This window comes from Delphinus delphis, chromosome 6, assembly GCF_949987515.2.
Source record: "Delphinus delphis chromosome 6, mDelDel1.2, whole genome shotgun sequence".
Taxonomy (NCBI): domain Eukaryota; kingdom Metazoa; phylum Chordata; class Mammalia; order Artiodactyla; family Delphinidae; genus Delphinus; species Delphinus delphis.
In genome coordinates, this window is record NC_082688.1 from 80,721,082 (window position 1) to 80,735,131 (window position 14,050).

The following is a 14,050-nucleotide window of genomic DNA, read 5'->3' on the forward strand; positions in this document are numbered from 1 at the left end:
CTCTACTTATTAAATCTGGATTTCCTGGAACTTTCCTGCATCCATGCCTTTGCTCAAACTGCTTTGTTCTCATTGATTTGGGAACCCTTTGTTCTACCTGTCTGTTAAGGCCTAACTTATCTGCTTCAGCTCTCCATGAAGTCTTCTTTGATTTCTCAAGTCTGCCTGAATTCTCTCTCTTCCCTACCCCTCAGGCAGGAAAAGTGCTACCTAGGAAACTCAGGTTATTTTCTGCCAGGTACCATCATTATCTGTACACCTGTCTGATTTCCTTACTTAACCTTCTTTGGAGCATCTTTATAGACTCATGGTGCCTGGCATATAGTAGGATTTAGTCCATGTTGGATGGCTAAGTGAATGAAAGATTCTAGGGCTGCTTGTATGTGTTTCCTGTGCCTGCTTTTAAGTACCCCAAAGCCTAGTGTATGAAGGGAGGGAGAAAAAAGAGGAAAAGTGGGAGAAGCACAAACTGGTGCTCCTTGCCTGGAGAGCTGCTTCTAGGCCAGCAGGTATGCTGGCACTGGGAGGGAAAGACACAGGGCAGGGAAAGTAGAGGACTGGCACCCTGTTCACCATCTTCTGGCCCCAGGTGAGCCAGCACTGGGATTCATGTGTGGAAACTGACAAGTATGAGTCATTCCTAGGAAGATGAAGAACTATTTGTTTTTCTAGGAAATATTCTCACTTCCTTTCCATTTCTCTTTTTAAAAATATTTTTAAAAAATTAAAAATATTGAAGTATAGTTGATTTACAATGTTGTGTTAATTTCTTCTGTACAGACAAGTGATTCAGTTATACATATATATACATTCTTTTTTGGGTAATATTCTTTTCCATTATGGTTTATCATAGTATACTGAATATAGTTCTCTGTGCCTTTCCATTTCCTAAGGATGAGTTGTCTCCATGGGGGTTGGAGGGACGTGGCAGGCTGCCCCAGTAGTAGGTGGTCAGCAACTTGGTCCCCACTTAAAGCAAGAAGGCAGAGAAGGAAAAATTACTAGATCAGGAGACCTAGGCTTATGAGGAACCTCAGGAAGTCCCTGCCTGATGGGGGAGGTTTGTCTCTGGCCTCAGGGACTCCTACTCTGAGAGGAGGCACAGGCCCAGTCCTCCAAAGAGTTTTCCTTCCTAATCCTCCCTGGCACCACAGTTCCTGATTCCTTTTCTACTTCTCTGGCCACCACTTTTCCATCTCTCTGCTTTATCTTCCCATGCTGTATTTGTCAGTGTTCCAAAGGGTCGTATCCCCAGAAATTTGAATTAATCTGATTTTCCATTCTTGTAGCCATACCTGCAAAAATTTGACTCAGGTCAAAAACTTTAAAGTCATCCTTGTGTCTTCTCATTTTCTCACACTGTGCATCTAATCTGTGAGCAAATTCTTACAGCTTTATCTTCAAAACCTACCCAGAATCCAACCATTTCTTATCACCTTCACTACTACTATTTCTCAGTCTACAGCACTATCATTTCCTGTCTGGATTACTGCAATAACCTCCTAATGGTCTTTCTTCTTCTACCCTTGCCCTTCTTTAGCTATGCTCAGTGTAGTCACTACAGTGATCCTGCTAAAAATTTAGATCATTTTCCTTCTCTGCCAAAACTCTCACTTAGAGTAAAAGTCAAAGTCCTTAAAATGATCTACAAAACCCTGTATGATTTAGCCCCCTGTTACCTCTGGGCTTTCACCTGCCTTATTCTCTTCATTGCTCACTCACTCCATGCCAGCCATACCTGGCTGCTTACTGATCCTAGAACATAGAAGGTGAGCTTTCATCTCAGGGTGTTTGTACTTTCTGTTCCCTTGTCCTGGCATTTTGTTCTCCTAGGTGTCTGCATGACTCATGTCCTCACTTCCTTCCGGTCTTTTCTCAGATGTCATCTTTCCCTGGCCATCCTTTATAAATTTCAACCCTGGATACTTTCTATTTCCTTTCCTTGCTTTATTCTTCTTTGTAAAACCTGTCACCACTATTATTATTTTCCTCTAGAAGGTAAGATTTGTGAGAGCAGGTTTTTTTTTGGGGGGGGTATTTTTATATACTGTTGTATCCCTAGTGCATAGAACAGTGTCTGGTATACTGCAGGCACTTGATTAGTACTTGCTGGATAAACGAATGACAAATTTATTTGTTCAAGGAGTACCACTATGTTATACCTGTGTACTCCTTATCTCTTTCCTGATTTCCAAGCTCACATTTCCTCCTGAGCATCTCTGCAGAAAATCTGCCATCATCTTAATCTCAGTTTGGCCAGCTAGACTCATTATTATCTCCCCTAGTGCTTCAGTAAACCTTAGGCCTTATTTCTGTTAATAAGACACCTCCAAAACTTGGCTCTTTCTTCTTTGTGATTTCTCCCTCCATATAGCAGGTCTCTAAATCTTGTTGAGTCCATTTCCTAAGTCTTGCTCCAGCTTATCTCCTAGTCTCCATTCCCACTGTCTATGCTTTAGTTCAGGTGTAAGTCTTTTACTCAGTGTAGAAGTCTACAAGGTAGTCTCCAATCCATTTTATTCACTGCTACCATTTTAATTCTCCTGATGAAGAGATTTGCTCAGATACTGCTCTCTCCACAAACCTTCTGTGGCTGCCCATTATCTGTTGAATTAAGTAGGAAAGCAGTCCAAAAGTGATGATTTGCTATTCTCTGTTCAGTTTATTTTTTTAACATGTATTTTAAAAAATGTTTTTTTTATTTATTTACTTTTATTTATTTTACTTTTTTTTATTTATTTATTTACTTACTTATGGCTACATTTGGTCTTCATTGCTGCGTGTGGGCTTTCTCTAGTTGCAGGAGCGGGGGCTACTCTTTGTTGTGGTGCGCGGGCTTCTCATTGCGGTGGCTTCTCTTGTTGAGGAGCATGGGCTCTAGGCGCGTGGCCTTTAGTAGTTGTGGTGCATGGGCTTCCGTAGTTGTGGCTCATGGGCTCTAGAGCGCAGGCTCAGTAGTTGCAGCGCACAGGCTTAGTTGCTCCGGGGCATGTGGGATCTTCCTGGACCAGGGCTCAAATCCGTGTCCCCTGCATTGGCAGGCAGATTCTTAACCACTGCGCCACCAGGGAAGCCCGGCAGGCACATTTGTAACCACTGTGCCACCAGGGAAGTCCCTTAATATGTATTTTTATTTATTTATTTATTTTGGCTGTGCTGGGTCTTAGTTGCAGCACGTGGGATCTTCCTTGTGGCATGTGGGATTTTTGTTTGTTTGTTTGTTTGTTTGTTTTGCGGTACGCGGGCCTCTCACTGTTGTGGCGTCTCCCGTTTTGCGGAGCACAGGCTCCGGACGTGCAGGCTCAGCGGCCACGGTTCACGGGCCCAGCCGCTCCGCGGCATGTGAGATCCTCCCAGACTGGGGCACGAACCCGTGTCCCTGCATCGGCAGGCGGACTCTCAACCACTGCACCACCAGGGAAGCCCGGAATTTTTTTTTTAGTTGCGGCGTGCGGGCTCATAGTTGCGGCATGCAAACTCTTAGTTGCAGCATGCACGTGGGATCTAGTTCCCCGACCAGGGATTGAACTCTGGACACCTGCACAGGGAGCACAGAGTGTTACCCACTGGATCACCAGGGAAGTCCCTCTCTGTTCATTTTAACTGCCCCCTTCTGGAATGCCCACTTTCTCTCATTGTGGATTAAAACTGCTGCACTCTTCAAAATACAATTAATCTTCTCTGGAGTTCTGGAGAGAAAACAGGGCTAGAGAATTAGACACCAGAGTGTACACATTCTTTACTACAGTACCAAGAAAGTATAGAGATGTAAATCTCTCCTAATCCTTTAGCCAAAGGTCAATTTTTCCAGAGCAACTGATGTCATCATCACCCTGACTTTTTCTAGAGTTACTGTTTATGCTTCTATTTTTCCCACCAGTTAGGAACTTTTGGGAACAATGACTCATCTCATTCAGTTATGAACCTCAATGCACTTGATTCTAGGAGACATCCAATAAGTACAGAAGGCAGTAAAGGTTTGGGATTGGATTACCTGGTTTAAACCCGTTGAATGTCAGAACTGGAGGGAGATTTAGAGGTCACCTTTCAACCCATTCATTGTGTTGCTGAAATTCGGCCTCTGTTCACTGGTGCCTAATAGAAACATGGAGACAGTTTAGGGTGAAGTAGAAAAGAACAGCTTTATTGCTTTGCAGGCAAAGGGGGTCACAGTGGGCTAATGCCCTCAAGACTGTGTCCCGCCCTGGAGGAGGTAGTGAGGAGTCTTACAGTGTTCAAGGAGCAGGGAGTGGTCAGCTCGTGGACATTCTTCTGATTGGTTGGTGATGAGGTAATCAGGAGTGCATCATCAACCTTCTGGTTTCAACTGGTCTGGGGTCTACATGCTTGTGGGCAGCCTACAGTTAACTTCTTCCACCTGGTGGGGGCAGGGGTTCAGTATCTGCAAAACAGCTCAAAGGACATAGCTCAGAATATTATCTATAGTCCTTCAGGAAGAACTAAAGGTCCTTGACTTTGTTTAATGGCTAAAGTATTATTATTGTGTCTTGCTTGACTGTTTTTCTTTTTTTCTGCATTTTTTTCAGTTCTCTGATTAAATTTATTCTTCGACTAAATTTTTTTTACAGACAAAAGGCAGGCAGAGGACATGGGTGGGGGTCTGTTCTGGTAAGGCCTCATAGGGTCGTGCTCCCTTACAATTTGTAAATGGGGAAAGTGAGGCCCAGAAAGGATAGGACTTTGTACCAAGTCAATGACCCAGGAGGACCAGAAGCCAGACATCCTGATTTCCAAGTGGGTCTGCTTGGTAAGCCTTTGTGCTTCCCTTCGAGATTCAAGTCTCTCGGACTCCCACCTGGGCCCCTTCTCCAACCCTTACGCATTACCCTCTCAGTGACCCCCACCTTTCCTCCCTCCCCTTGGGTGTGCCGGGTTCACTGGTTCCAACAGCGACGCTCTCAAACCTAGCAATGTTCAGCCCTTGTGGAGATTAGTCACGTCACCGTTGACTCCTCCCATTGGCTCGAGGGATGGAGCGCGGCGCTATGACGTCAGACGCCCAAAGGGGAGGAGCGGTGAGGGGAAGGAGGAGGGAAGTGGGGCTTCAACATGGCGGCTGTGGCAGTGGCGGTGGCTACGGTGACGGCCTGGCCTGGGGAGAGCAGAGTTGGAGGTGGTGGTCTTCGCTCTCCCTAGGGGCCGTCAGGAGCTCAGCGGGGACCGAGCCTGGGAGGCCGGTCGGCGGCAGCACCTTTCGGCTTCTGGGACAGCGGCGCCGGCGTTCAGGTGAGGGGGCCTCCCGCTGGGGGAGGGGGAGAGGGGCGGAGTTGGGGGAGGGAGCAGGTACCGGGAGACGGATGGGGGAGGGATAGGGAGGAAGCTGGAGGCTGAGTGGAATGAGAGGAGCGGCAGCTCAGGGGGTGTGAAGGCGAAGGGGCCAGAGACGGGTGACTTGGAGAGGATTCTGGGAGAACGGTCGGAGTGAGGGGACCAGAGTTGAAGGGGCGGAGGGCAGATGGGACGCGGGAAAATAAATGAGTTCGGATTAAGGGGACTAATACTCTACTGGAAAATAGGCGCAGTAGACATCTATGTGGCTGGAGCGAGAGCTCGGTGGGAATTAGAGGATGTTGGGGAGAGGGACCCAGGTTTTAGTAAAGGTTAGTGATGGGGGCGACTTGAGGGTGAGCTGGGGACGTGAGATACAGATTTAGTTTTCCCTGAGGCGATGAGGTTAGGGGGAAAGGGAGGAGACCAGATCCGGGGCGAGTGATCTTTGGGGATATATTTGGCCTTGCCTGGTCTTCTCCAGGTATGTTAATCTTGCTTCTTTTGTTTGTTTCTTGGATGGAGACTTATCTGTACAGTCCCCCTGGGCTTCATAAACAGCCCCTAATCTTTCTTGTGGATCATTAAGATATAGTTCATTTATTTGATCTCTGTCAGCGATCTCTGACCTTTGTGTTGTCGCCACATTTTTGTTTACAGACAGTTTCTTAAAAGTGTGGCTAGGCATAAAAATACATTTTATATTAAACTGAAATAAAATTTTGAGAGTTTTTAGACACCACGGAGTGTTGCAAAACCAGATTTGGTAATTTAGTTATCTATTAAATAGCTTCTGTTCTAACTCACCTTACTAGGGCTTCTTTCTTTCCTCAGTTCTAATTATTAGAATTTGAGAATTTGGATAGATATGATGGATGTTTCTCTTTAGAATTTTGTCAGATTTGATGATGTGAAAAACGGGGCACTTAGTCTTTAGTGATAGACAGCTCTTTCTAGTTAATGTCCCAAACTAGTTAAACTGAAAGTTTCTGTATTATTTTGTAGCAAAGAATGTAAAATGTCTGAAGTCTAAAAGAATTACATTGTCTGCATTAACCTACTTTTTAAAGTGGGATTTTATAAATTAAATTTTTGTTTCTAATCCATCCTATTCATTCTTTGTTACTTATTCAACGTTTATTGACTGCCAAATGTGTGTTGCATTAATAAGTCATTATAATTATGGAAATGGCAAAATTAATATTTCTCTAGTGAGAATATAATTGCACAGCCTCATTGGAAGAAAAAGTGTTTTTTGGAAATGAAGACTAAGGAAGTCTTATAAAATTATGTAAATATAAGAACTTACTGAATTTTTCTGTTGTTTAGTATTTGACTCATTATTTCATCATGACATACTTTATGTATATCTGAAAGATTTTATTTTTCTTTTTAATTTTGAAGAAGACAGTAACAGTATCCTAATATGATAATATTAGGTCTGTGGACAGTTCTCATCAGTAGTTTTTAGTTCCCATTTCTCAGACTGGCAAACATCACTTTATCTTGGGTGACTTTTCTTTGATATCTTGACTGTGGTAAGGTATTTAAAATGAGGATTCCTGAAGTTTAATTCAGTGACTAAAATTCTCTGAATTTTTTCAGCATTATAAATGTATCTTCATTACCTCAGAGTGTAGTCAGTATTATACATTTTTCCTGTTATTTAATTATATTGTTGAATGTTTTGAGGTTTTTTTATATGTAGATTATTTTAAGTGTAAACATTTTCCCCACAGAGGAACCAAAACCAAAACCAGACCATCAGTTTATCATTAACCAAGTAATTTTCTTCAGACAGTCTTTCTCAAGAAATGCAAAAGGTAGCATACAGTACCTTAAATTAGGTATTAAATAAGCTTCTTCTTGGAGTCAAGAAAACCTTGAGTTGAAGCTTAGAAATAACTGGATTTAGTTTCCCACATAGCATGGGAATCCTTGCATCTGTATCACGAAGATAAGTGAAAATCTATCCTCTTTTCCAGAATCTAATTCGTTATAGGAAAGAGCCTTTCAGTCAGAGAAAGATGTAAGCGGAGTGTTGCTCTTCTAACCTGTAGCACACAATTTCTTGTAATATTGGAAAATAATTTGAATGTAAGAATAATATTTTCCTATGAATTGAGAATTATAATTTCAGATTTAAAAAATTTTAGGTGAGGGCAGCTAGATTTACAAAGGGATATGTGCTAAAATTGGGTCTATATTAATGAGCTAGGCATTGTTAAACACTTTACATAATCTCACTTAATCCTTACAATTCGTTTAGGTAAGCAGGCCGTGAGAGGCATGGTTTTTAGGTGTTGAGGAAACTGAGGATTAGTAAAGTTGAGTAACGTAACCAAGGTTACTAAATTTGTCCAATTTCAGTGCCTTTACTGCATCTGTTACATCATTTTGCCCCACTTAGATGGTCACAGGGCCATTTAATTCCTATCAAGTAAATTTAAAGTATAAGCATGAGTTTTAAAGTAATACCATTTTAAACTACTTGTTCTCACTGAAATAGTAGTGTAACTGGAAGGATAAATAGTTCATTACAATTTTAGTCACTTAATATATCATCAGTATTCTAGGAGGAAGTAAATACCTGAATATTTTGTACTTTACAAAATAAACTGGATAAACTGGATAAGGGACTAAAAGTTTTTATACTTGTATTGCTGAGTCAGGTTGGACCTGCTTCAGTAAGGGCCAAAATTTGTATTTGGCAGTAATCCTCATGTGTTCTCAGAATTTTGGGTTGGTCATTGTCAGTTGCTTAATGCTTACCAAACACTTCCAGGGTTTGAGTCACTGAATTGGCTCATGGTAATTGTGAATCTTGTGGTTTACTGAGTCAAGAGCCAGCAGTGTGTGTGTTTTGGTTGTTTCATTTCCTCCCCAACACTTAATATTGTCAGAGTTTAAAATTTTTTTCTTATCTCTTGGGTTTGAAATAGGATCTACTGTGTTTTTATTACCATTTCCCAAAGTTGAGCATCCTTTTTGTATGTTCCTTGGCCATTTGTGCTTCTGTGATGTGTATATTCAAGTTCTCTGCCTATTTTTGAGTTTTCTTTTTTTCTTACTGATTTTTAAGAGTTCTTTATTTATTTTGTATACTAATTATTTGTTAGTTGATGGTTTGCAAATATCCTCTCCCAATTTGTGACTTGTCTTATCTCTTCATAGTCTTTTGATGAGAAAAGTTCATAATTTTAATGAACTGAACTTTTCATATTTAGGAAATCCTCTTCTACTAGGCATGCTGTTTTAATAAATAAGAGTATACGTGTCTGTCACGTGGCATCTAATGTGACATTTAGTACCAATATTTGCTTGATTAGAAAGGCCAGCTTCTCAAGAGTTGTGTTTGTATTGTCTTTGGAGTTACAGGGCCAGACTTTTTTAAAAAAATAAGTTTATTTATTTATTTATTTAGTTTTGGCTGCATTGGGTCTTCGTTGCTGCGCATAGTTGCGGTGAGCGGGGACTACTCTTTGTTGTGGGTGTGTGGGCTTCTCATTGTGGTTGCTTCTCTTGTTGCAGAGCACGGGCCTTAGGCTCGTGGACTCAGTAGTTGTGGTGCACGGGCCTAGTTACTCTGCAGCACGTGGGATCTTCCCAGACCAGGGATCGAACCTGTGTCCCCTGAATTGGCAGGCGGATTCTTAACCACTGCGCTGCCAGGGAAGTCCTGGGCCAGAGGGTTTTAAAAGCAGCTTGAGTTGTGCCTTATACACAGGTTACATATATTTCCCCCAACTGGGAAACTAATAGATTTGTGAATGATGTATGCATTTTACAAAATGTTAATAATGTGGTATGACGGTGAGAGAGTTTTCTTGTGCGCACAATTCATGAGTCACTCATTCTGAGCAGTTAGGATTTCTACTAAAATATGTTCAGAAAGATTTTTTGATATCTAGTCCTGTCTAGTGTGGGCTTTATCAAGAATAATTGTGGGTCTTCCCTGGTGGTGCAGTGGCTGGGTGTCCGCCTGCCGATGCAGTGGACACGGGTTTGTGCCCCGGTCCGGGAGGATCCCGCATGCCGCGGAGCGGCTGGGCTCCTGAGCCATGGCTGTTGGGCCTGCGCATCCGGAGCCTGTGCTCCGCAATGGGAGAGGCCGCAACAGTGAGAGGCCCGCGTACTGCAAAAAAAAAAAGAAGAATAAAGAATAATTGTGGTTTGTGAGAGAGCTGACGTGGAAACATTTTGGAAGAGTTTTTTTGTTTTTATTTTCAAGTAATACAATATTATATAATTAGGATAAAATTAGGTGGAATGTAATTACATTAAGTAAAAAGGAGAAATATGTAAATTTTCATAGTTAAACAACTTTGGACTTCCCTGGTGGTGCAGTGGTTAAGAATTCGCCTGCCAATGCAGGGGCCACAGGTTCAAGCCCTGGTCTGGGAAAATCCCACAGGCTGCAGAACAACTAAGCCTGTGAGCCACAACTACTGAGCCTGTGCTGTAGAGCCCGCGAGCCACAACTACTGAAGCCTGCGTGCCTAGAGCCTGTGCTCTGCAACAAGAGAAGCCACTGCGATGAGAAGCCCGTGCACCACAACAAAGAGTAGCCCCCTCTTGCCACAACTAGAGAAAGCCCGCACGCAGCAACGACGACCCAAAGCAGCCAAAAATAAATAAAATAATTAAAAAAAACCCCAGAACAAAACAAAACAAAACAACAACTTGTTCCTGTGTGTGGGGGGGTGTTTTTTGGGTTTTTTTGCTCGTATGTTTATGGTATTTAACTTAAATTAGATACATTTAAAAGAATGAAATACTCTTCTTAGTATTGGAGAAACTACATCTGTTTAAAGTTATGATGGGGAATTCCCTAGTGGTCCAGTGGTTAGGACTCCGAGCTTTCACTGCCAAGGGAGCAGGTTCAATCCCTGGTCAGGGAACTAAGATCCTGCAAACCACATGGTGTGGCCAAAAAAAAAAAAAAATTATGATGAACATTGCAAACTGACTAGAACATATATGAGGGAGGATATAGTTTTTCTGTTTTGTTTTTTAAACTCCCTACCCAGTTCTTTGGACTGTGTGGCTCCTATCCACCATTAAACCCTTATCTCTTAGGTTATTTTTATAAAAATCTTGAGCGATTTGATTTACTCTGTCATGTATTAAAGCCTCTAAAAACTTTTTTCTTTTTTTCATGAGAAGACTATGGAGTACTATGAACTTTGGGAACTGTTCTTCTAAGCAGTTGGATGTTCTGATCCTGGCAAAGATCATGTTGAAATATAAAACATCCACCAGACTTTAATTATACTGTAAATACTGTATAGTGATATACAGTACACCCTTGGTTATTTGTGAAAGATATGTCCCTAAAGTTTTGAGAATCCTTGCATAAATACCATACTTTAGAATGTCTCTCATAGCTTATAGAAGAGTATAATGGAAAATTTTTAGTTACCATCAGATTTGATGGGTAAATAGAAGAGAACAACAAAGTTAGAGATTTTGATGCTAAACTCAGCCTTCAGCTACCTTTAATTCCCAATCTTTTGCTGTTTGTCACTGCTGGCTGGCCTATCCCCAGCCTCTTTTTTTTTTTTTTTTTGCGGTACACGGGCCTCTCACCGCTGTGGCCTCTCCCGCCGCAAAGCACAGGCTCTGGACGTGCAGACCCAGCGGCCACGGCCCACGGGCCCAGCCGCTCTGCGGCATGTGGGATCTTCCCGGACTGGAGCACGAACCCGTGTCCCCTGCATCGGCAGGCGAACTCCCAACCACTGCGCCACCAGGGAAGCCCCCCCAGCCTCTTTTAATAACCCTTTGGAGACTCAAGGTCAGACTGGCTTTGCTTGTCTTGTGCTGCATCTTATCATCATGGTCTTAGTCCTAGGCAGGGTTCATATCCTCATTTCTTCCTTCGTTAAGTAAGAATGGAATCCTCCTAATCCTGACATCTTCCTATAGTTTGTGAGTGTTAATATTTCCTTCTAGAGTTCAGTGGCAAAGGATATGGGCAGTAACTTCCTATTTTCTCCTTCAGGCAGATTATACCTTATACCACACCATGTATGATAAATGACTCCTTTCTGTGGGTGGAATTCAAAGTCAAATGTCAGCTAGATTACAAATTATTATATGGAGTGGAATTTAGGGGTAGCTTGTGAATTCTCAAAAAATTTTCTTTCATCAAAGGTTACTCTATTTCCAAGTGATAATAACAATAGGAAATCAACCAGCCAACTTACCACAAATTTTGTTCTGAAATACTTTAAAATTACTGAAGGTCTTGAATTGTTTATATCCTGTCCCATCCATTTTCTGAAACTGGAAATTCTAGCTAGTTCTTATAATTTAATAGGGAATCTAACTTTATCCTTGTAGTAGATAGTTTTTACAATAATATTTCACTTACCTGGCTTATTCAGAGACCTCGGTGTTTCGTTTTTTTTTCTTTTCTGTACGCGGGCCTCTCACTGTTGTGGCCTCTCCCGTTGTGGAGCACAGGCTCCAGACGCACAGGCTCAGCGGCCATGGCTCACGGGCCCAGCCGCTCCGCGGCATGTGGGATCCTCCCGGACCGGGGCACGAACCCGTGTCCCCTGCATTGGCAGCCAGACTCTCAACCACTGCGCCACCAGGGAAGCCCCCTCGGTGTTTTATATAAGTAGAATTTTAAGATAATGGAACGTTTCTTCTTTGAGAGCCCATGTTAAAATTATTGGTAGATTATTAAATGAGAATCTTTTATAACTATACCTTTTATAATGCAGTCAGTAATAATGTATGGCTTACTCCATAATAATGTAGGTCTTACTCCAAATGTCTCTAGGAAGCTATGCTTTTTGAGTTGTTGGGTCTCTGTTTAAAAAAAAATGTTTTTGGTCTGTATGTATTACTGGCAGTAAAATTTAATGAAAGAGTGTACATATTGGGTAACTGAGGCTTATTTTATTTAGTATTGTAAGAAATTATATTTAGGCACAGTTCTAGTTTGAGACGTTCTTGATCTGTCCAACACGATAGCCACATAGTGCAGATATAAAACATTTTTATCATTATGGAAAGTTCTTTTGGACAGCACTGTTCTCGACAGATGCTTGTCAAATTTTATTGTGCGTGTAGATCACCTGGAGATTGTGGTAAAATGTAGATTCTGATTCAGTAGTTCTGGGTGGGCTTGCGATTGTGTATTTTTAATAAGCTCCCAGGTTATGTTGATGTCTCAAGGACCATACTTTGAATAGTAATTTAAAAAAATAATTTATTTTATTTTTGGGCTGCGTTGGGTCTTTGTTGCTGTGCGTGGGCTTTCTCTAGTTGCAGCAAATGGGGGCTACACTTTGCTGCGGGGCGTGGGGTTCTCATTGCGGTGGCTTCTCCTTGTTGTGGAGCACGGGCTCTAGGTGTGTGGACTTCAGTAGTTGTGGTGCACGGGATCAGTAGTTGTGGCTCGCCGGCTTAGTTGCTCCGTGGCATGTGGGATCTTCCCAGACCAGGGCTCGAATCCGTGTCCCCTGCATTGGCAGACAGATTCGTAACCACTGAGCCACCAGGGAAGTCCCTCAATAGTAAAGTTTTGAATTTACTTTAACGTGAGGTTGATTTGGGACCTTTTTATGAGATGTTTTCTAAATATATTATAAGCTTTTTAATTAACATCTTTTGCCAGGAGAGATTATATTGTAATGGACAGAACTCTGGACAGTGAGTTGAAAGATCTAAAGTTCTAGTTCTGGTTTCCCATTTAAAACTAACCATCTCTTTCAGACTTGAACTTTTTAGTTTGTAGAATGGGGGTACCTGCTTACATCTCCTAGCATGTGAGGTTCATATAAGATGATGTATGTGATGGTCTTTTCAAAAGTACCTAAGACTTTAACATATAGTTTTAAAAATTATAAAGTTTTTAACATATACTTTGTTAGAAGCATAATACTTTTCCACTGTTAGCTAACATTCTTATTTTTCTAAAGCTAATATACTGCATTTTATCCAGGAATTCTCAGTAACTTTTATTTATTTTTTTATGCTTAATGTTTGTCTTTTTCCATTAGAATTAATTTTAATGAGGGATTTTGTCCTGTTATAGTTGCCACTTAGAGAAGTACCAAGCAATAATTGTAGGTACACCTTAAACAGATGTTGAGTGAATGAGGCATGAAGCCTGAGAAATTGCCTTTTGCTGTGACCAGGCAGGGATAGTTTTTCAAGTGAACAAAATTTGATTGGGAACCAGCAAGGGGGGAACAAAAAAGTAATTATTTAGGGACTTCTCTGCTGGTGCAGTGGTTAAGAATCCGCCTGCAATGCAGGGGACACAAGTTTGAGCCCTGGTCCAGGAAGATCCCACATGCTGTGGAGCAGCTAAGCCCATGTGCCACAGCTACTGAGCCTGCGCTCTAGAGCCCATAAGCCACAACTACTGAGCCTGCGTGCTACAACTACTGAGGCCCGCGCGCCTACAGTCCATGCTCCACAACAAAGACAAGCCACCACAGTGAGAAGCCTGTGCACCGCAGTGAGAAGCCCGAGCACCACAAGGAAGAGTAGCCCCCACTCGCCACAACTAGAGAAAGCCCATGCACAGCAACAAAGACCCAACGCAGCCAAAAATAAATAAATTTAAAAAAAGAAAAAAAAAAGAATTTTCCCTTTCACCCAAAATGTGCACACACACACACACAAAATTAAAAAAAAAAAGTAATTATTTAGCTAGTTTTTCAATTGGGGGAAAAGAATAAAAGCCAGATAACATCTCTCTTCACTGTAGAATTCTATTTGCATATTCCTGTGTTTT

The 14,050-nt window shown here is 41.9% G+C and overlaps 1 protein-coding gene across 4 annotated transcripts in view; it reads left to right on the top strand.

Moving 5' to 3' along the window:
• The first annotated feature begins 5,109 nt into the window (after positions 1-5,109).
• The window catches only part of UBAP1 (ubiquitin associated protein 1), a 73,729-nt gene continuing 64,788 nt past the window's right edge, over positions 5,110-14,050 (top strand). For 2 of the 4 annotated variants that reach the window (XM_069540778.1, XM_060014904.1), the window contains exon 1: positions 5,110-5,247. The gene's annotated coding sequence lies outside the window, so the exon portion shown is untranslated. Of the gene's footprint in view, positions 5,248-5,427; positions 5,774-14,050 lie in introns of those variants that run through there. The other 2 variants (XM_069540779.1, XM_060014903.1) reach the window with 2 other exon arrangements.